Source organism: Scyliorhinus torazame, chromosome 2, assembly GCF_047496885.1.
Source record: "Scyliorhinus torazame isolate Kashiwa2021f chromosome 2, sScyTor2.1, whole genome shotgun sequence".
Classification (NCBI taxonomy): domain Eukaryota; kingdom Metazoa; phylum Chordata; class Chondrichthyes; order Carcharhiniformes; family Scyliorhinidae; genus Scyliorhinus; species Scyliorhinus torazame.
In genome coordinates this window covers 275,578,884-275,601,698 of record NC_092708.1, presented here as the reverse complement: position 1 = coordinate 275,601,698, position 22,815 = coordinate 275,578,884, and the positions used below count along the sequence as shown (strand labels likewise).

The following is a 22,815-nucleotide window of genomic DNA, read 5'->3' as shown; positions in this document are numbered from 1 at the left end:
AGATTGAAAACAGGGAGAGTCAGTCTGGAGATTGAAAACAGGGAGAGTCAGTCTGGAGATTGAAAACAGGGAGAGTCAGTCTGGAGATTGAAAACAGGGAGAGTCAGTCTGGAGATTGAAAACAGGGAGAGTCAGTCTGGAGATTGATAACAGGGAGAGTCGGTCTGGAGAATGAAAACAAGAAGAGGAGAGCAGGTCGGGAGATTGAAAACAGGAAGAGTCAGTCTGGAGATTGAAAACAGGAAGAGTCGGTCTGGAGATTGAAAACAGGGAGAGTCGGTCTGGAGATTGAAAACAGGGAGATTCGGTCTGGAGATTGAAAACAGGGAGAGTCAGTCTGGAGATTGAAAACAGGGAGAGTCAGTCTGGAGATTGAAAACAGGGAGAGCCAGTCTGGAGATTGAAAACAGGGAGAGTCAGTCTGGAGATTGAAAACAGGGAGAGTCGATCTAGAGATTGAAAACAGGGAGAGTCAGTCTGGAGATTGAAAACAGGGAGAGTCGGTCTGGAGATTGAAAACAGGGAGAGTCAGTCTGGACATTAAAACCTGGGAGAGTCGGTCTGGAGATTGAAAACAGGGAGAGTCAGTCTGGAGATTGAAAACAGGGAGAGTCGGTCTGGAGATTGAAAACAGGGAGAGTCAGTCTGGAGATTGAAAACTGGGAGAGTCGGTCTGGAGATTGAAAACAGGGAGAGTCAGTCTGGAGATTGAAACCAGGGAGAGGAGAGTCTGGAGATTGAAAACAGGGAGAGTCTGTCTGGAGATTGAAAACAGGGAGAGGAGAGTCTGGAGATTGAAAACAGGGAGAGTCAGTCTGGAGATTGAAAACAGGGAGAGGAGAGTCTGGAGATTGAAAACAGGGAGAGTCGGTCTGGAGATTGAAAACAGGGAGAGTCTGTCTGGAGATTGAAAACAGGGAGAGTCGGTCTGGAGATTGATAACAGGGAGAGTCAGTCTGGTGATTGAAAACAGGGAGAGTCGGTCTGGAGATTGAAAACAGGGAGAGTCAGTCTGGAGATTGAAAACAGGGAGAGGAGAGTCTGGAGATTGAAAACAGGGAGAGTCGGTCTGGAGATTGAAAACAGGGAGAGTCAGTCTGGAGATTGAAAACAGGGAGAGTCGGTCTGGAGATTGAAAACAGGGAGAGTCAGTCTGGAGATTGAAACAGGGAGAGTCGGTCTGGAGATTGAAAACAGGGAGAGGCAGTCTGGAGATTGAAAACAGGGAGAGGAGAGTCTGGAGATTGAAAACAGGGAGAGTCAGTCTGGAGATTGAAAACAGGGAGAGTCAGTCTGGAGATTGAAAACAGGGAGAGTCAGTCTGGAGATTGAAAACAGGGAGAGCAAGTCCGGAGATTGAAAACAGGGAGAGTCGGTCTGGAATTTGAAAACAGGAAGAGGAGAGCAGGTCGGGAGATTGAAAACAGGGAGAGTCGGTCTGGAGATTGAAAACAGGGAGAGGCGGTCTGGAGATTGAAAACAGGGAGAGTCAGTCTGGAGATTGAAAACAGGGAGAGCCAGTCTGGAGATTGAAAACAGGGAGAGTCAGTCTGGAGATTGAAAACAGGGAGAGTCGATCTAGAGATTGAAATCAGGGAGAGGAGAGTCTGGAGATTGAAAACAGGGAGAGTCGGTCTGGAGATTGAAAACAGGGAGAGTCAGTCTGGAGATTGAAAACAGGGAGAGTCGGTCTGGAGATTGAAAACAGGGAGAGTCAGTCTGGAGATTGAAAACTGGGAGAGTCGGTCTGGAGATTGAAAACAGGGAGAGTCAGTCTGGAGATTGAAAACAGGGAGAGGAGAGTCTGGAGATTGAAAACAGGGAGAGTCTGTCTGGAGATTGATAACAGGGAGAGGAGAGTCTGGAGATTGAAAACAGGGAGAGTCAGTCTGGAGATTGAAAACAGGGAGAGGAGAGTCTGGAGATTGAAAACAGGGAGAGTCGGTCTGGAGATTGAAAACAGGGAGAGTCTGTCTGGACATTGAAAACAGGGAGAGTCGGTCTGGAGATTGAAAACAGGGAGAGTCAGTCTGGTGATTGAAAACAGGGAGAGTCGGTCTGGAGATTGAAAACAGGGAGAGTCAGTCTGGAGATTGAAAACAGGGAGAGGAGAGTCTGGAGATTGAAAACAGGGAGAGTCGGTCTGGAGATTGAAAACAGGGAGAGTCAGTCTGGAGATTGAAAACAGGGAGAGTCGGTCTGGAGATTGAAAACAGGGAGAGTCAGTCTGGAGATTGAAACAGGGAGAGTCGGTCTGGAGATTGAAAACAGGGAGAGTCAGTCTGGAGATTGAAAACAGGGAGAGGAGAGTCTGGAGATTGAAAACGGGGAGAATCTGTCTGGAGATTGTAAACAGGGAGAGGAGAGTCTGGAGATTGAAAACAGGGAGAGTCTGTCTGGAGATTGAAAACAGGGAGAGTCGGTCTGGAGATTGAAAACAGGGAGAGTCTGTCTGGAGATTGAAAACAGGGAGAGTCAGTCTGGAGATTGAAAACAGGGAGAGGAGAGTCTGGAGATTGAAAACAGGGAGAGTCTGTCTGGAGATTGAAAACAGGGAGAGTCGGTCTGGAGATTGAAAACAGGGAGAGTCACTCTGGAGATTGAAAACAGGGAGAGTCAGTCTGGAGATTGAAAACAGGAAGAGGAGAGTCCGGAGATTGAAAACAGGGAGAGTCGGTCTGGAATTTGAAAACAGGAAGAGGAGAGCAGGTCGGGAGATTGAAAACAGGGAGAGTCGGTCTGGAGATTGAAAACAGGGAGAGGCGGTCTGGAGATTGAAAACAGGGAGAGTCAGTCAGGAGATTGAAAACAGGGAGAGTCAGTCTGGAGATTGAAAACAGGGAGAGCCAGTCTGGAGATTGAAAACAGGGAGAGTCAGTCTGGAGATTGATAACAGGGAGAGTCGGTCTGGAGATTGAAAACAGGAAGAGGAGAGTCTGGAGATTGAAAACAGGGAGAGTCAGTCTGGAGATTGAAAACAGGGAGAGTCGGTCTGGAGATTGAAAACAGGGAGAGTCACTCTGCAGATTGAAAACAGGGAGAGTCGGTCTGGAGATTGAAAACTGGGAGGGTCGGTCTGGAGATTGAAAACAGGGAGAGTCGGTCTGGAGATTGAAAACAGGGAGAGTCGGTCTGGAGATTGAAAACAGGGAGAGTCAGTCTGGAGATTGAAAACAGGGAGAGTCAGCCTGGAGATTGAAAACAGGGTGAGTCAGTCTGGAGATTGAAAACAGGGTGAGTCAGTCTGGAGATTGAAAACAGGGAGAGTCAGTCTGGAGATTGAAAACAGGGAGAGTCAGTCTGGAGATTGAAAACAGGGAGAGTCGGTCTGGAGATTGAAAACAGGGAGAGTCGGTCTGGAGATTGAAAACTGGGAGAGGAGAGTCTGGAGATTGAAAACAGGGAGAGTCGGTCTGGAGATTGAAAACAGGGAGAGTCAGTCTGGAGATTGAAAACAGGGAGAGTCGGTCTGGAGATTCAAAACTGGGTGAGGAGAGTCTGGAGATTGAAAACAGGGAGAGTCGGTCTGGAGATTGAAAACAGGGTGAGTCGGTCTGGAGATTGAAAACTGGGAGAGAAGAGTCTTGTGATTGAAAACAGGGAGAGTCGGTCTGGAGATTGAAAACAGGGAGAGGAGAGCAGGTCGGCAGATTGAAAACAGGGAGAGTCTGTCTGGAGATTGAAAACAGGGAGAGTCGGTCTGGAGATTGAAAACAGGAAGAGGAGAGCCAGTCTGGAGATTGAAAACAGTAAGAGTCAGTCTGGAGATTGAAAACAGGGAGAGTCGGTCTGGAGATTGAAAACAGGGAGAGGAGAGCAGGTCGGCAGATTGAAAACAGGGAGAGTCTGTCTGGAGATTGAAAACAGGGAAAGTCGGTCTGGAGATTGAAAACAGGGAGAGTCTGTCTGGAGATTGAAAACAGGGAGAGTCAGTCTGGAGATTGAAAACAGGGAGAGTCTGTCTGGAGATTGAAAACAGGGAGAGTCGGTCTGGAGATTGAAAACAGGGAGAGTCGGTCTGGAGATTGAAAACAGGGAGAGTCGGTCTGGAGATTGAAACAGGGAGAGTCAGTCTGGAGATTGAAAACAGGGAGAGTCAGTCTGGAGATTGAGAACAGGGAGAGTCAGTCTGGAGATTGAAAACAGGGAGAGTCGGTCTGGAGATTGAAAACAGGGAGAGTCGGTCTGGAGATTGATAACCGGGAGAGTCGGTCTGGAGATTGAAAACAGGAAGAGGAGAGCAGGTCGGGAGATTGAAAACAGGGAGAGTCTGTCTGGAGATTGAAAACAGGGAGAGTCAGTCTGGAGATTGAAAACAGGGAGAGTCGGTCTGGAGATTGAAAACAGGGAGAGTCAGTCTGGAGATTGAAAACAGGGAGAGTCGGTCTGGAGATTGAAAACAGGGAGAGTCAGTCTGGAGATTGAAAACAGGGAGAGTCGGTCTGGAGATTGATAACAGGGAGAGTCGGTCTGGAGATTGAAAACAGGAAGAGGAGAGCAGCTCGGGAGATTGAAAACAGGGAGAGTCAGTCTGGAGATTGAAAACGGAGAGTCGGTCTGGAGATTGAAAACAGGGAGAGGCGGTCTGGAGATTGAAAACAGGGAGATGCAGTCTGGAGATTGAAAACAGGGAGAGTCAGTCTGGAGATTGAAAACAGGGAGAGTCAGTCTGGAGATTGAAAACAGGGAGAGGAGAGTCTGGAGATTGAAAACAGGGAGAGTCGGTCTGGAGATTGAAAACAGGGAGAGTCTGTCTGGAGATTGAAAACAGGGAGAGTCGGTCTGGAGATTGATAACAGGGAGAGTCAGTCTGGTGATTAAAAACAGGGAGAGTCGGTCTGGAGATTGAAACCAGGGAGAGTCAGTCTGGAGATTGAAAACAGGGAGAGGAGAGTCTGGAGATTGAAAACAGGGAGAGTCGGTCTGGAGATTGAAAACAGGGAGAGTCAGTCTGGAGATTGAAAACAGGGAGAGTCGGTCTGGAGATTGAAAACAGGGAGAGTCAGTCTGGAGATTGAAACAGGGAGAGTCGGTCTGGAGATTGAAAACAGGGAGAGTCAGTCTGGAGATTGAAAACAGGGAGAGGAGAGTCTGGAGATTGAAAACGGGGAGAGTTTGTCTGGAGATTGAAAACAGGGAGAGGAGAGTCTGGAGATTGAAAACAGGGAGAGTCTGTCTGGAGATTGAAAACAGGGAGAGTCGGTCTGGAGATTGAAAACAGGGAGAGTCTGTCTGGAGATTGAAAACAGGGAGAGTCAGTCTGGAGATTGAAAACAGGGAGAGGAGAGTCTGGAGATTGATAACAGGGAGAGTCTGTCTGGAGATTGAAAACAGGGAGAGTCGGTCTGGAGATTGAAAACAGGGAGAGTCACTCTGGAGATTGAAAACAGGGAGAGTCAGTCTGGAGATTGAAAACAGGGAGAGAAGAGCAGGTCGGGAGATTGAAAACAGGGAGAGTCTGTCTGGAATTTGAAAACAGGAAGAGGAGAGCAGGTCGGGAGATTGAAATCAGGGAGAGTCGGTCTGGAGATTGAAAACAGGGAGAGGCGGTCTGGAGATTGAAAACAGGGAGAGTCAGTCTGGAGATTGAAAACAGGGAGAGTCAGTCTGGAGATTGAAAACAGGGAGAGCCAGTCTGGAGATTGAAAACAGGGAGAGTCAGTCTGGAGATTGATAACAGGGAGAGTCGGTCTGGAGATTGAAAACAGGGAGAGTCGGTCTGGAGATTGAAAACAGGAAGAGGAGAGTCTGGAGATTGAAAACAGGGAGAGTCAGTCTGGAGATTGAAAACAGGGAGAGTCGGTCTGGAGATTGAAAACAGGGAGAGTCACTCTGGAGATTGAAAACAGGGAGAGTCGGTCTGGAGATTGAAAACTGGGAGGGTCGGTCTGGAGATTGAAAACAGGGAGAGTCGGTCTGGAGATTGAAAACAGGGAGAGTCGGTCTGGAGATTGAAAACAGGGAGAGTCAGTCTGGAGATTGAAAACAGGGAGAGTCAGTCTGGAGATTGAAAACAGGGTGAGTCAGTCTGGAGATTGAAAACAGGGTGAGTCGGTCTGGAGATTGAAAACAGGGAGAGTCAGTCTGGAGATTGAAAACAGGGAGAGTCGGTCTGGAGATTGAAAACAGGGAGAGTCGGTCTGGAGATTGAAAACAGGGAGAGGAGAGCAGGTCGGGAGATTGAAAACAGGGAGAGTCTGTCTGGAGATTGAAAACAGGGAAAGTCGGTCTGGAGATTGAAAACAGGGAGAGTCTGTCTGGAGATTGAAAACAGGGAGAGTCAGTCTGGAGATTGAAAACAGGGAGAGTCTGTCTGGAGATTGAAAACAGGGAGAGTCGGTCTGGAGATTGAAAACAGGGAGAGTCGGTCTGGAGATTGAAAACAGGGAGAGTCAGTCTGGAGATTGAAAACAGGGAGAGTCGATCTGGAGATTGAAAACAGGGAGAGTCAGTCTGGAGATTGAAAACAGGGAGAGTCAGTCTGGAGATTGAAAACAGGGAGAGTCAGTCTGGAGATTGAAAACAGGGAGAGTCAGTCTGGAGATTGAAAACAGGGAGAGTCGGTCTGGAGATTGAAACAGGGAGAGTCAGTCTAGAGATTGAAAACAGGGAGAGTCAGTCTGGAGATTGAAAACAGGGAGAGTCAGTCTGGAGATTGAAAACAGGGAGAGTCGGTCTGGAGATTGAAAACAGGGAGAGTCAGTCTGGAGATTGAAAACAGGGAGAGTCAGTCTGGAGATTGAAAACAGGGAGAGTCGGTCTGGAGATTGAAAACAGGGAGAGTCGGTCTGGAGATTGAAAACTGGGAGAGGAGAGTCTGGAGATTGAAAACAGGGAGAGTCGGTCTGGAGATTGAAAACAGGGAGAGTCAGTCTGGAGATTGAAAACAGGGAGAGTCGGTCTGGAGATTGAAAACTGGGTGAGGAGAGTCTGGAGATTGAAAACAGGGAGAGTCGGTCTGGAGATTGAAAACAGGGTGAGTCGGTCTGGAGATTGAAAACTGGGAGAGAAGAGTCTTGTGATTGAAAACAGGGAGAGTCGGTCTGGAGATTGAAAACAGGGAGAGGAGAGCAGGTCGGCAGATTGAAAACAGGGAGAGTCTGTCTGGAGATTGAAAACAGGGAGAGTCGGTCTGGAGATTGAAAACAGGGAGAGGAGAGCAGGTCGGGAGATTGAAAACAGGGAGAGTCTGTCTGGAGATTGAAAACAGGGAAAGTCGGTCTGGAGATTGAAAACAGGGAGAGTCTGTCTGGAGATTGAAAACAGGGAGAGTCAGTCTGGAGATTGAAAACAGGGAGAGTCTGTCTGGAGATTGAAAACAGGGAGAGTCGGTCTGGAGATTGAAAACAGGGAGAGTCGGTCTGGAGATTGAAAACAGGGAGAGTCAGTCTGGAGATTGAAAACAGGGAGAGTCGGTCTGGAGATTGAAAACAGGGAGAGTCGGTCTGGAGATTGATATTCATATATAAAACAGGGAGAGTCGGTCTGGAGATTGAAAACTGGGAGGGTCGGTCTGGAGATTGAAAACAGGGAGAGTCGGTCTGGAGATTGAAAACAGGGAGAGTCGGTCTGGAGATTGAAAACAGGGAGAGTCAGTCTGGAGATTGAAAACAGGGAGAGTCAGTCTGGAGATTGAAAACAGGGAGAGTCAGTCTGGAGATTGAAAACAGGGAGAGTCAGTCTGGAGATTGAAAACAGGGAGAGTCGGTCTGGAGATTGAAAACAGGGAGAGTCGGTCTGGAGATTGAAAACTGGGAGAGGAGAGTCTGGAGATTGAAAACAGGGAGAGTCGGTCTGGAGATTGAAAACAGGGAGAGTCAGTCTGGAGATTGAAAACAGGGAGAGTCGGTCTGGAGATTGAAAACTGGGAGAGTCGGTCTGGAGATTGAAAACAGGGAGAGTCGGTCTGGAGATTGAAAACAGGGTGAGTCGGTCTGGAGATTGAAAACTGGGAGAGGAGAGTCTTGAGATTGAAAACAGGGAGAGTCGGTCTGGAGATTGAAAACAGGGAGAGGAGAGCAGGTCGGGAGATTGAAAACAGGGAGAGTCTGTCTGGAGATTGAAAACAGGGAGAGTCGGTCTGGAGATTGAAAACAGGAAGAGGAGAGCAGGTTGGGAGATTGAAAACAGGAAGAGTCAGTCTGGAGATTGAAAACAGGGAGAGTCGGTCTGGAGATTGAAAACAGGGAGAGGAGAGCAGGTCGGGAGATTGAAAACAGGGAGAGTCTGTCTGGAGATTGAAAACAGGGAAAGTCGGTCTGGAGATTGAAAACAGGGAGAGTCTGTCTGGACATTGAAAACAGGGAGAGTCAGTCTGGAGATTGAAAACAGGGAGAGTCTATCTGGAGATTGAAAACAGGGAGAGTCGGTCTGGAGATTGAAAACAGGGAGAGTCGGTCTGGAGATTGAAAACAGGGAGAGTCAGTCTGGAGATTGAAAACAGGGAGAGTCAGTCTGGAGATTGAAAACAGGGAGAGTCAGTCTGGAGATTGAAAACAGGGAGAGTCGGTCTGGAGATTGAAAACAGGGAGAGTCGGTCTGGAGATTGAAAACAGGGAGAGTCGGTCTGGAGATTGATAACAGGGAGAGTCGGTCTGGAGATTGAAAGCAGGAAGAGGAGAGCAGGTCGGGAGATTGAAAACAGGGAGAGTCAGTCTGGAGATTGAAAACGGAGAGTCGGTCTGGAGATTGAAAACAGGGAGAGTCAGTCTGGAGATTGAAAACAGGGAGAGTCGGTCTGGAGATTGATAACAGGGAGAGTCGGTCTGGAGATTGAAAACAGGAAGAGGAGAGCAGGTCGGGAGATTGAAAACAGGGAGAGTCAGTCTGGAGATTGAAAACGGAGAGTCGGTCTGGAGATTGAAAACAGGGAGAGGAGAGTCTGGAGATTGAAAACAGGGAGAGTCAGTCTGGAGATTGAAAACAGGGAGAGTCAGTCTGGAGATTGAAAACAGGGAGAGGAGAGTCTGGAGATTGAAAACAGGGAGAGTCTGTCTGGAGATTGAAAACAGGGAGAGTCGATCTAGAGATTGAAAACAGGGAGAGGAGAGTCTGGAGATTGAAAACAGGGAGAGTCGGTCTGGAGATTGAAAACAGGGAGAGTCAGTCTGGATATTGAAAACAGGGAGAGTCGGTCTGGAGATTGAAAACAGGGAGAGTCAGTCTGGAGATTGAAAACAGGGAGAGTCGGTCTGGAGATTGAAAACAGGGAGAGTCCGTCTGGAGATTGAAAACAGGGAGAGTCTGTCTGGAGATTGAAAACAGGGAGAGAAGAGCTGGTCGGGAGATTGAAAACAGGGAGGGTCAGTCTGGAGATTGAAAACAGGGAGAGTCGGTCTGGAGATTGAAAACAGGGAGAGTCTGTCTGGAGATTGAAAACAGGGAGAGGAGAGTCTGGAGATTGAAAACAGGGAGAGTCTGTCTGGAGATTGAAAACAGGGAGAGTCGGTCTGGAGATTGAAAACAGGGAGAGTCTGTCTGGAGTTTGAAAACAGGGAGAGTCACTCTGGAGATTGAAAACAGGGAGAGTCAGTCTGGAGATTGAAAACAGGGAGAGGAGAGTCTGGAGATTGAAAACTGGAAGAGTCTATCTGGAGATTGAAAACAGGGAGAGTCGGTCTGGAGATTGAAAACAGGGAGAGTCACTCTGGAGATTGAAAACAGGGAGAGTCAGTCTGGAGATTGAAAACAGGGAGAGAAGAGCAGGTCGGTAGATTGAAAACAGGGAGTGTCAGTCTGGAGATTGAAAACAGGGAGAGAAGAGCAGGTCTGGAGATTGAAAACAGGGAGAGTCAGTCTGGAATTTGAAAACAGGAAGAGGAGAGCAGGTCTGGAGATTGAAAACAGGGAGAGTCGGTCTGGAGATTGAAAACAGGGAGAGTCAGTCTGGAGATTGAAAACAGGGAGAGTCAGTCTGGAGATTGAAAACAGGGAGAGTCGGTCTGGAGATTGAAAACTGGGAGAGTCGGTCTGGAGATTGAAAACAGGGAGAGTCAGTCTGGAGATTGAAAACAGGGAGAGTCAGTCTGGAGATTGAAAACAGGGAGAGTCAGTCTGGAGATTGAAAACAGGGAGAGTCAGTCTGGAGATTGAAAACAGGGAGAGTCAGTCTGGAGATTGATAACAGGGAGAGTCGGTCTGGAGATTGAAAACAGGGAGAGTCAGTCTGGAGATTGAAAACAGGGAGAGAAGAGCAGGTCGGTAGATTGAAAACAGGGAGTGTCAGTCTGGAGATTGAAAACAGGGAGAGAAGAGCAGGTCTGGAGATTGAAAACAGGGAGAGTCAGTCTGGAATTTGAAAACAGGAAGAGGAGAGCAGGTCTGGAGATTGAAAACAGGGAGAGTCGGTCTGGAGATTGAAAACAGGGAGAGTCAGTCTGGAGATTGAAAACAGGGAGAGTCAGTCTGGAGATTGAAAACAGGGAGAGTCGGTCTGGAGATTGAAAACTGGGAGAGTCGGTCTGGAGATTGAAAACAGGGAGAGTCAATCTGGAGATTGAAAACAGGGAGAGTCAGTCTGGAGATTGAAAACAGGGAGAGTCAGTCTGGAGATTGAAAACAGGGAGAGTCAGTCTGGAGATTGAAAACAGGGAGAGTCAGTCTGGAGATTGATAACAGGGAGAGTCGGTCTGGAGATTGAAAACAGGAAGAGCAGAGCAGGTCGGGAGATTGAAAACAGGAAGAGTCAGTCTGGAGATTGAAAACAGGGAGTGTCGGTCTGGAGATTGAAAACTGGGAGAGTCGGTCTGGAGATTGAAAACAGGGAGAGTCGGTCTGGAGATTGAAAACAGGGAGAGTCAGTCTGGAGATTGAAAACAGGGAGAGTCAGTCTGGAGATTGAAAACAGGGAGAGCCAGTCTGGAGATTGAAAACAGGGAGAGACAGTCTGGAGATTGAAAACAGGGAGAGTCGATCTAGAGATTGAAAACAGGGAGAGGAGAGTCTGGAGATTGAAAACAGGGAGAGTCGGTCTGGAGATTGAAAACAGGGAGGGTCAGTCTGGAGATTGAAAACTGGGAGACTCGGTCTGGAGATTGAAAACAGGGAGAGTCAGTCTGGAGATTGAAAACAGGGAGAGGAGAGTCTGGAGATTGAAAACAGGGAGAGTCTGTCTGGAGATTGAAAACAGGGAGAGTAGAGTCTGGAGATTGAAAACAGGGAGAGTCAGTCTGGAGATTGAAAACAGGGAGAGGAGAGTCTGGAGATTGAGAACAGGGAGAGTCGGTCTGGAGATTGAAAACAGGGAGAGTCAGTCTGGAGATTGAAAACAGGGAGAGTCGGTCTGGAGATTGAAAACAGGGAGAGTCAGTCTGGAGATTGAAAACAGTGAGTGTCGGTCTGGAGATTGAAAACAGGGAGAGTCAGTCTGGAGATTGAAAACAGGGAGAGGAGAGTCTGGAGATTGAAAACAGGGAGAGTCGGTCTGGAGATTGAAAACAGGGAGAGTCAGTCTGGAGATTGAAAACAGGGAGAGTCGGTCTGGAGATTGAAAACAGGGAGAGTCGGTCTGGAGATTGAAAACAGGGAGAGTCAGTCTGGAGATTGAAAACAGGGAGAGGAGAGTCTGGAGATTGAAAACAGGGGAGTCTGTCTGGAGATTGAAAACAGGGAGAGGAGAGTCTGGAGATTGAAAACAGGGAGAGTCTGTCTGGAGATTGAAAACAGGGAGAGTCGGTCTGGAGATTGAAAACAGGGAGAGTCTGTCTGGAGATTGAAAACAGGGAGAGTCAGTCTGGAGATTGAAAACAGGGAGAGGAGAGTCTGGAGATTGAAAACAGGGAGAGTCTGTCTGGAGATTGAAAACAGGGAGAGTCGGTCTGGAGATTGAAAACAGGGAGAGTCACTCTGGAGTTTGAAAACAGGGAGAGTCAGTCTGGAGATTGAAAACAGGGAGAGAAGAGCAGGTCGGGAGATTGAAAACAGGGAGAGTCGGTCTGGAGATTGAAAACAGGGAGAGTCAGTCTGGAGATTGAAAACAGGGAGAGTCGGTCTGGAGATTGAAAACAGGGAGAGTCAGTCTGGAGATTGAAAACAGGGAGAGTCGGTCTGGAGATTGAAAACAGGGAGAGTCAGTCTGGAGATTGAAAACAGGGAGAGGAGAGTCTGGAGATTGAAAACAGGGGAGTCTGTCTGGAGATTGAAAACAGGGAGAGGAGAGTCTGGAGATTGAAAACAGGGAGAGTCTGTCTGGAGATTGAAAACAGGGAGAGTCGGTCTGGAGATTGAAAACAGGGAGAGTCTGTCTGGAGATTGAAAACAGGGAGAGTCAGTCTGGAGATTGAAAACAGGGAGAGGAGAGTCTGGAGATTGAAAACAGGGAGAGTCTGTCTGGAGATTGAAAACAGGGAGAGAAGAGCTGGTCGGGAGATTGAAAACAGGGAGGGTCAGTCTGGAGATTGAAAACAGGGAGAGTCAGTCTGGAGATTGAAAACAGGGAGAGTCGGTCTGGAGATTGAAAACAGGGAGAGTCAGTCTGGAGATTGAAAACAGGGAGAGGAGAGTCTGGAGATTGAAAACAGGGGAGTCTGTCTGGAGATTGAAAACAGGGAGAGGAGAGTCTGGAGATTGAAAACAGGGAGAGTCTGTCTGGAGATTGAAAACAGGGAGAGTCGGTCTGGAGATTGAAAACAGGGAGAGTCTGTCTGGAGATTGAAAACAGGGAGAGTCAGTCTGGAGTTTGAAAACAGGGAGAGGAGAGTCTGGAGATTGAAAACAGGGAGAGTCTGTCTGGAGATTGAAAACAGGGAGAGTCGGTCTGGAGATTGAAAACTGGGAGAGTCACTCTGGAGATTGAAAACAGGGAGAGTCAGTCTGGAGATTGAAAACAGGGAGAGAAGAGCAGGTCGGGAGATTGAAAACAGGGAGAGTCGGTCTGGAGATTGAAAACAGGGAGAGTCGGTCTGGAGATTGAAAACAGGGAGAGTCAGTCTGGAGATTGAAAACAGGGAGAGTCAGTCTGGAGATTGAAAACAGGGAGAGCCAGTCTGGAGATTGAAAACAGGGAGAGTCAGTCTGGAGATTGATAACAGGGAGAGTCGGTCTGGAGATTGAAAACAGGGAGAGTCGGTCTGGAGATTGAAAACAGGGAGAGTCGGTCTGGAGATTGAAAACAGGGAGAGTCGGTCTGGAGATTGAAAACAGGGAGAGTCAGTCTGGAGATTGAAAACAGGGAGAGTCAGTCTGGAGATTGAAAACAGGGTGAGTCAGTCTGGAGATTGAAAACTGTGAGAGGAGAGTCTGGAGATTGAAAACAGGGAGAGTCGGTCTGGAGATTGAAAACAGGGAGAGTCAGTCTGGAGATTGAAAACAGGGAGAGTTGGTCTGGAGATTGAAAACAGGGAGAGTCACTCTGGAGATTGAAAACAGGGAGAGTCAGTCTGGAGATTGAAAACAGGGAGAGCCAGTCTGGAGATTGAAAACAGGGAGAGACAGTCTGGAGATTGAAAACAGGGAGAGTCGATCTAGAGATTGAAAACAGGGAGAGTCGGTCTGGAGATTGAAAACAGGGAGGGTCAGTCTGGAGATTGAAAACTGGGAGACTCGGTCTGGAGATTGAAAACAGGGAGAGTCAGTCTGGAGATTGAAAACAGGGAGAGGAGAGTCTGGAGATTGAAAACAGGGAGAGTCTGTCTGGAGATTGAAAACAGGGAGAGTAGAGTCTGGAGATTGAAAACAGGGAGAGTCAGTCTGGAGATTGAAAACAGGGAGAGGAGAGTCTGGAGATTGAGAACAGGGAGAGTCGGTCTGGAGATTGAAAACAGGGAGAGTCAGTCTGGAGATTGAAAACAGGGAGAGTCGGTCTGGAGATTGAAAACAGGGAGAGGAGAGTCTGGAGATTGAAAACAGGGAGAGTCGGTCTGGAGATTGAAAACAGGGAGAGTCAGTCTGGAGATTGAAAACAGGGAGAGTCGGTCTGGAGATTGAAAACAGGGAGAGTCAGTCTGGAGATTGAAAACAGGGAGAGTCGGTCTGGAGATTGAAAACAGGGAGAGTCAGTCTGGAGATTGAAAACAGGGAGAGGAGAGTCTGGAGATTGAAAACAGGGGAGTCTGTCTGGAGATTGAAAACAGGGAGAGGAGAGTCTGGAGATTGAAAACAGGGAGAGTCTGTCTGGAGATTGAAAACAGGGAGAGTCGGTCTGGAGATTGAAAACAGGGAGAGTCAGTCTGGAGATTGAAAACAGGGAGAGTCGGTCTGGAAATTGAAAACAGGGAGAGTCAGTCTGGAGATTGAAAACAGGGAGAGGAGAGTCTGGAGATTGAAAACAGGGGAGTCTGTCTGGAGATTGAAAACAGGGAGAGGAGAGTCTGGAGATTGAAAACAGGGAGAGTCTGTCTGGAGATTGAAAACAGGGAGAGTCTGTCTGGAGATTGAAAACAGGGAGAGTCGGTCTGGAGATTGAAAACAGGGAGAGTCTGTCTGGAGATTGAAAACAGGGAGAGTCAGTCTGGAGATTGAAAACAGGGAGAGGAGAGTCTGGAGATTGAAAACAGGGAGAGTCTGTCTGGAGATTGAAAACAGGGAGAGTCGGTCTGGAGATTGAAAACAGGGAGAGTCACTCTGGAGATTGAAAACAGGGAGAGTCAGTCTGGAGATTGAAAACAGGGAGAGAAGAGCATGTCGGGAGATTGAAAACAGGGAGAGTCGATCTAGAGATTGAAAACAGGGAGAGTCGGTCTGGAGATTGAAAACAGGGAGGGTCAGTCTGGAGATTGAAAACTGGGAGACTCGGTCTGGAGATTGAAAACAGGGAGAGTCAGTCTGGAGATTGAAAACAGGGAGAGTAGGTCTGGAGATTGAAAACAGGGAGAGCCAGTCTGGAGATTGAAAACAGGGAGAGTCAGTCTGGAGATTGATAACAGGGAGAGTCGGTCTGGAGATTGAAAACAGGGAGAGTCGGTCTGGAGATTGAAAACAGGAAGAGGAGAGTCTGGAGATTGAAAACAGGGAGAGTCAGTCTGGAGATTGAAAACAGGGAGAGTCGGTCTGGAGATTGAAAACAGGGAGAGTCACTCTGGAGATTGAAAACAGGGAGAGTCGGTCTGGAGATTGAAAACAGGGAGAGTCGGTCTGGAGATTGAAAACAGGGAGAGTCGGTCTGGAGATTGAAAACAGGGAGAGTCAGTCTGGAGATTGAAAACAGGGAGAGTCAGTCTGGAGATTGAAAACAGGGTGAGTCAGTCGGGAGATTGAAAACTGTGAGAGGAGAGTCTGGAGATTGAAAACAGGGAGAGTCGGTCTGGAGATTGAAAACAGGGAGAGTCAGTCTGGAGATTGAAAACAGGGAGAGTCGGTCTGGAGATTGAAAACAGGGAGAGTCGGTCTGGAGATTGAAAACTGGGAGAGGAGAGCTGGAGATTGAAAACAGGGAGAGTTGGTCTGGAGATTGAAAACAGGGTGAGTCGGTCTGGAGATTGAAAACTGGGAGAGGAGAGTCTTGAGATTGAAAACAGGGAGAGTCGGTCTGGAGATTGAAAACAGGGAGAGGAGAGCAGGTCGGGAGATTGAAAACAGGGAGAGTCTGTCTGGAGATTGAAAACAGGGAGAGTCGGTCTGGAGATTGAAAACAGGAAGAGGAGAGCAGCTTGGGAGATTGAAAACAGGAAGAGTCAGTCTGGAGATTGAAAACAGGGAGAGTCGGTCTGGAGATTGAAAACAGGGAGAGGAGAGCAGGTCGGGAGATTGAAAACAGGGAGAGTCTGTCTGGAGTTTGAAAACAGGGAGAGGAGAGTCTCGAGATTGAAAACAGGGAGAGGGAGAAGGTCGGGAGATTAAAAACAGGAAGAGGAGAGAAGGTCGGGAGATTGAAAGCAGGTGAATCGAGAAGCAGGCAGGTGATTGAAAATAGAGCAAATGAGATGGCATTGAAAACAGCGCGAGTGGAGAGGCAGTCAGGAGGTTTATGTGAGTGCTCAGGTAACAACGTAACACCACTGGCTGGGGCAGTGTCACGTGTAATGCAATGATGTCATCATTGTTTCACGGTTTTTTGTGGAGTTCACCATTGTATACTGTTTGAGCAGCAACTTGTAAATAAACCCCTTACACTATGTTATACAAACTCGATGTACCACCTGATTCTTTCACTTTGAGGCTACAACAAAGAATATAACAGGGTGATTAAAAACAGAGAGAGGAGAGTCAGTCGAGAGATTGAAACAGCATGAGTGCAGAGGTAGTTCGGGATGATATAATGGCATGGACTGAGAATTGGTTCGCAGATAAGAAACAGAGTAGGAATAAATGAGATTTTCTTTCTAAGTGGCAGGCGGTGACTAGTGGGTCCTGCAGGGATCCCCCCAAGAAGAATGACGGGGCACCTCATAGAGACTTATAAAATTCTAACAGGACGAGACAGCATGGAGTGATGTTACCAATGATGGGTGTGTCCAGAACCAGGGGTCACAGTCTGAGGATTCAGGGTCAACCATTTCAGACAGAGGTGAGGAGACGTTTTTTCACCGAAAGAGTGATGAGCCTGTGGAATTCATTACCACAGGAAATAGTTGATGCTAAAACTTTGAATATATTCAAGAGGCGGCTGGATATAGCACTTGGGGAGAATGGGATCAAAGGCTATGGGGAGAAAGCAGGAATAGGCTATTAAGTTGGATGATCAGCCATGATCGTGATGAATGGTGGAGCAGGCTCGAAAGACCAAAAGGCCTCCTCCTGCTCCTATCTTCTATGTATCTATGACGCCATCTCAAAGCCTTGGAGAGGTACCATCGAAGCTGTTTGAGACGGATTTGTCGCATCAGCTGGGAGGACAGTGTACTAACGTCATCATCCTTGAAGGAGCCAAGAGCATCAGCATAGAGGTCATGATCATCCGAAACCAACTCAGCTGTGCCGACCACATGCTTAGGAAGTCAGAGTCACGACGGCCAAAGCAAATCTTCTTGCCCAGCTCAAGGAAGGCTCTTGAACAAAAGGAGGACGAAGGCAGCACTTCAAAGACACCCTGAAGTCTTGCCTCAAAAACCGCAACATGGATGTCAACTCCTGGGAGACCCTCGCTCAGAAAAGACCTACTTGGAGGAACCTCCTGATGGAAGAGAGACAATTCTTCCAGGACACCTGACAGGACGAGGAGGCCCAGGAAAAAAAGGAGCCTGAGAAAGGAATACCAGCGATCTCGAGTCCAAGGGTCGGTCCCAGCCCCCAGAAACCTCTGCCAAATGTGTGGTCAAGGGTGTGGCTCTAGGATCGGGCTCATCAGAACCCATGACCAGTAAGACATAATTTATTAGATGAACAATCATACTCCTTGGCGAGTGATCGCCGATGTAGAACATCTTTCCCTATTAAAATGGCTTTGCAATCGTGAATTTGATATTCATCATGTGCTGTCTCTTTCAGATTAAACTTTGGGACTTGAGAACTGCAAGATGTATCAAACAGTATGGAGGTCATCAGAATGAACATGCTTATCTCCCAATTCATGTTCATGAAGAAGAGGGTATTCTTTTAGCTGGTAAGTGCTTTCTTTTGCTTATTTTCCCCCTTCTGCGAAAGGACAGTTTTTAAAGATTTGGCTGAATGCTGGAAAATCTATATGTATGGGGCGCGATTCTCCGCTCCCACGCTGGCTGGGAGAATCGCCTGGCGCGCCATTTTTCCATGCAACGCCGGTCCGACACTCTCCCGCGATTCACCCAAGCGGCAAGAACGGCCCCGTCGTGTTCTGCGCGGCGCAGGCCGGAGAATCGCCCGAGACACCAAAAATGGTGATTCTCCGCTATCCCTGCTATTATCCGGCCCGGATGGGCCGAGCATCCTGCCGAATATGACGGGTTCCCACCGGCGCTGTCCACACCTGGTCACTGCCGGCGGGAACAGCGCGGGAACGCTGGGGGAACGGCCTGTGGGGGGGGAGGGGGTTTCCTGCACCAAGGGGGGCCTCAAATGGGGTCTGGCCCGCGATCGGTGCCCACCGATCGGCGGGCCGGCCTCTCTGAAGGAGGACCTCCTTTCCTCCCCGCCCCGCAAGATCCATCCGACATCTTCTTGCGGGGCGGCCTCGGGGAGGACAGCATGCGCGGGTGCCGCCAGTTACGCGGCACCGGCCGTGTCATTTACGCGGTGCCGCTTTTACGCGGCGCCAATGCCCGGCGCGCACGCTGACGACGCTGCTTTCGCGACACGCCCTCCGAGTTTCTCGCGGCCCCGATCCTAGCCCATTTTCGGGCCCTGAATCGGTCGAGATCTGGGCCGTTTCGCGGCGTCGTGAACCTCGACGGCGTGGGCACTTAGTCGCGGGAGCGGAGAATCACGCCCATGGAGTATGTAATGCCAACCAAAGCTTTCTCTGTCAGAAACCAATATCCAGGATCTAATTTACATAATTGATTAAATTGGCTAAGTGTATATTTCTTTCTGAAATGCCACTGCAGTGTGTAACTTTTAAATACAAATTAAAAATGTATCAAACTATAAAATACTATTAATCCACAATAATTTGGGAAAGAATTGGCAAATTTTATTGAGGCAGCAGTGAAACCTAGTTGGCACAGTAGCAGTAGGCAGAACATCCTCTCTGTATTGATGTCACTTTCCAAAACTGTGCTGCTGACATGTCTTCCTTCCTTAATCATGGTTTCCCACCCACTGTGGTTGACAGGGCTCTCAACCGTGTCCAACCCATCTCCCACACCTCTGCTCTCATCCCTTCCCCTCCTTCCCAGAGCCAGGATAGGGTTCCCATTGTCCTCACTTCTCACTCCACCAGCCTCTGCATTCAAAGGATCCTCTGCCAGTTCCGCCAATCCAGCATGATACCACCACCAAACACATCTTCCCCTCACTTCCCTTGTCAATATTCCATAGGGGCTGTTGCCTTTAGGAAACCCTAGTGCACACTTCCATCACTCTCTTCCCACGGCACCTTCCCATTCAATTGCAGAATGCGCAACACCTGTCTTTTTACCTCCTCCCTGCTCACCATCCAAGAGCCTAAACACTCTTTTCAGGTGAGGCAACGCTTTATGTGCACCTCCTTCAATCTGGTCTATTGCATTTGCTGCTCCCAGTGCAGTCTACTCTGCATTGGAGAGACTAAACGCAGACTAGGTGACCACTTTGCAGAGCACCTCCGGTCCGTCCGCAAGCCGGACTCTGACTTTCCTGACACTTGCAATTTCAACTCACCATCCTGCTGCCATGTCCACATTTCCATCCTTGGCCTGCTGTATTGTTCCAGTGAAGCCCAGCGCAAACCTGAGGAACAGCACCTCATCTCCCAATTAGGCACATTAAAGCCTTCCGGATTTAACATTGAGTTTAACAACTTCAGACTGTGAACTCTCTTCTCCACCTTCACCCCATTTTTATTTCTTATCAATTTATTTTCATTTCTTCCATCAATCTGTTTTTCCCTCATAATTGTCTCCCCCACCCTACTAGGGACATTGGTTTCCTGTTCCAAGTTGTCCTTTGACACACTGCTTACCCCTGTTCTGCCATTAACACATTCTGATCTTTTAATGTGCCACTATCAGCAGTCTTCTTCATCATTATCACCACTATTTATATTCACTTTGTCTTTCTGTCCGTGACATCTTTGTCAATCTCCACCTATCGCCCTCTATCCAGCCGCACTGCTCCAAGCCACCACCCTCCCCCCACAACAGTGTACCCCATTTTCAGTTCTCTCCAGCTTTGACAAGGAATCATCCAGAGTCAAAGTTAGCTCTGTTCTCTCTCCACAGATGCTGTCAGACCTGCTGAGATTTTCCAGCATTTTCTGTTTTTGTTTTGGATTCCAGCATCTGCCGTAATTTGCTTTTATCCTCACTATATTTATGAATTAAAGGACTGTCTGACAAGAGAAGTATTAAAAGCATTAACAAAACTTTACTCAAATTAAATATCCCAAGGCATTTCATGGGCAGTATAAAACAAAATTTGACACCAAGGCAAATAAGGAGATATTAGTATATACGATCATAAACTTGGTCAAAGAGGTAAGAAATGTTTTGAAGGAGGAAAGCAAAGTAGAAAGCCAAAGAGATGAATGGAGGGATTTGCAGAGCTTAGTGACCAGGTCACAGGTAATGGGACTAAAGAAGATCACAGGTGGTAAGAGAGAGGCCGTGAAAGGATTTGAAAGCAGTGTTTTTTTAAAAATCCTAATTTAGTTGCTGATATGGGAGCCAATGTAGGTCAATTGCACAGGAGTGATCGGTGAACTTTCCAGAAGACATTTGATAAAATAGCGACATCAAAGGTTATTGCAGAAAATAAAAGATAGAAGATTGGTTGGCTAATGGGAAGCAGGAGGAAGGCATGATTGGGTCTTTTACTGGTTGACAAAATGTAACGAGTGGTGTGCCACAGGGATCAGTGCTGAGACCTCAACCGTTTAAAATTCATGTAAATGACTTGGGTGAAGGGATGGATGAGGTGGTTGACAAATTTGCTGATGACACAAAGTTAGGTAAAATTATTTTTAAAGATTATTTAGGGGATGTGGGTGTCAACTGCTGGGCCAGCATTTATTGCCCACCCCGAATTGCCCTTGAACTGAGTGGTTTGCCATTTCATAATAATAATCTTTATTATTGCAAGAGTCGACCATATTGCTGTGGGTTTGGAGTCACATTTAGACCAAACCAGATAAGGATGACAGATTTTCTTCCCCAAAGGAATGGGTGGCACGTTAGCACAGTGGTTAGCACTGTTGCTTCACAGCGCCAGGGACCCAGGTTCGATTCCCAGCTTGGGTCACTGTCTGTGCAGAGTCTACACGTTCTCCCCGTGTCTGCGTGGGCTTCCTCTGGGTGCTCCGGTTTCCTCCCACCAGTCCCAAAAGACGATCTGTTAGGTGAGTTGGACATTCTGAATTCTCCCTCTGTCCCCCCAAACAGGCGCCGGAGTGTGGCAAATGGGGGATTTTCACAGTACTTCAATGCAGTGTTAATTTAAGCCAACTCGTGACAATAATAAAGATTATTATTCTTATGGTTTCATGGTCATCATCATACTTTTAATTCCAGATAGTTTATTGAATTCAAATTTCAGCATCTGCCAAGGTGGGATTCGAATCCGGGTCCCCAGAGAATCTCCTGGGTGTCTGGGTTACTAATCCAGTGACAATACCACTACACCATTGCCTCCCCTAAATATATCCCAAGGAAACTAATATTTAATCAGGGACAGGATATCAACATGATTAACATAAGCAAGATTGCAATAATTAAAAAAATAATGGCACTAAAGAATGACAGATCGCCAGGACCAGATAGTTTCACCCCATGGTCAGGGTATTAAACAAAATAAGTGAAAACATCGCAGATACTGTATCCATAATCCTTCAATGTTCTCCCAATTTGGGAACTGTTCTGTTAGATTGGAAAATCGTGCATGTCACTCTGCTGTTTAGAAAAGATGACAAGAGAGAAACCAGTGAATTATATTGACCAATTATCCATTATCTGTTGTTGGGAAAATGCTAGGCACTATATAAAGTGTAGGGTGGCTGAACACGAGATCCTGCTGATTGTCTGAAAACACTTGGACCCAAAGAGGAGACATGAGAAAGCTCTGGCTGGTAAAAGTAGGGAAAACCCCAAAATATTCTATAAGTACATCAATGGGAAGAGGAAACCAGGGAAAGAGCAGGGCCCATTAGGGACCAATGCGGAAATCTGTGGGTGGAGCCAGAGGACATTGGTAGGGTGTTGAACGAATACTTCATAACTGTCTTTGGATTTGTGTTTATTGTCACGTGTACCGAGGTACAGTGAAAAGTATTGTTCTGCCTACCGTCCAGACAGATCATTCCATACATGAAAAAACATAGGACATACAATAGATACACAATGCAAATACATAGTCACAGACATCGGATGAAGCATACAGAGTGTCGTACTACTCAGTAGTGAAGTGTGTGGAGAGATCAGTTCAGTCCATAAGAGGGTCATTCAGGAGTCTGGTAACAGCGGGGAAGAAACTGTTTTTGAACCCGTTAATGCTTGTTCTCAGACTTTTTTATCTTCTGCCCAATGGAAGAGGTTGGAAGAGAGAATAACCCGTATGGGGGTTGGTCTTTGATTATTCTGCCCCCTTTCCCAAGGCAGCAGGAGGTGTAGGCAGAATCAATGGATGGGAGGTGGTTTCGCGTAATGGACTGAGCTGAGTTCACGACTCTCTGTAGTATCTTTTTTTAATTTTATTCTACATTTTCACATTTTCCTTCAAAAACTTACACCCCACCCACAAACAGTAAATGGTAACAAATACAAAATCAATCCCCTTAACAATACCAATGACCAATCCTCCCACCACCCCAAACAACGGCCCACCTGTCAATATATGCATCCAATAAACCAAACCCTCCCACGGTGAAAACAAAAAACAAAGGAGAAAAAGATAAAGGAGTCCGGGACCGCCCATGGTCACCATTGACCTATAGAGTCCACTCCCCCTCCCCCCCTACACTCAACGCCATCCAGCCTCTGAAAGAGTACCGTACATGATACCCAAGAGTTGTACACCCACCCCCCCACAAGTCTCCAGCTCCTCCCGTCCACTGCCTCTTGTAAAACTCCTCCTCCCAACCTCGGTTCCTTCCCCCCAACTTTCCACCCCGGCTAGACCACGTGGACCCTGTTCTGCCAGGCTCCGATGGCCACGTGGAGGCCCCCGCCCGGGTCCCTTTCCCCTTGCCCAGCCCTAGGAAAGCCCAGAGATCCCCTTTTAGCACACACACCCCGCATATCCACCTATACCCCAAAGAGCACTCATTTCGAGTGAAAGTCCCATCCCTTCCCTTGTCCAAATATATACAACATTGGCTCCTTTAGCCCCTACACC

The 22,815-nt window shown here is 47.7% G+C and overlaps 1 protein-coding gene across 5 annotated transcripts in view; it reads left to right on the top strand.

The window, feature by feature from the left end:
* The window catches only part of LOC140398892 (uncharacterized), a 304,095-nt gene that overhangs the window by 246,716 nt on the left and 34,564 nt on the right, over window positions 1-22,815 (top strand). For all 5 annotated transcript variants that reach the window (XR_011937599.1, XR_011937600.1, XM_072487851.1 and 2 more), the window contains one exon: window positions 17,362-17,476. The gene's annotated coding sequence lies outside the window, so the exon portion shown is untranslated. The remainder of the gene's footprint in view (window positions 1-17,361; window positions 17,477-22,815) is intronic.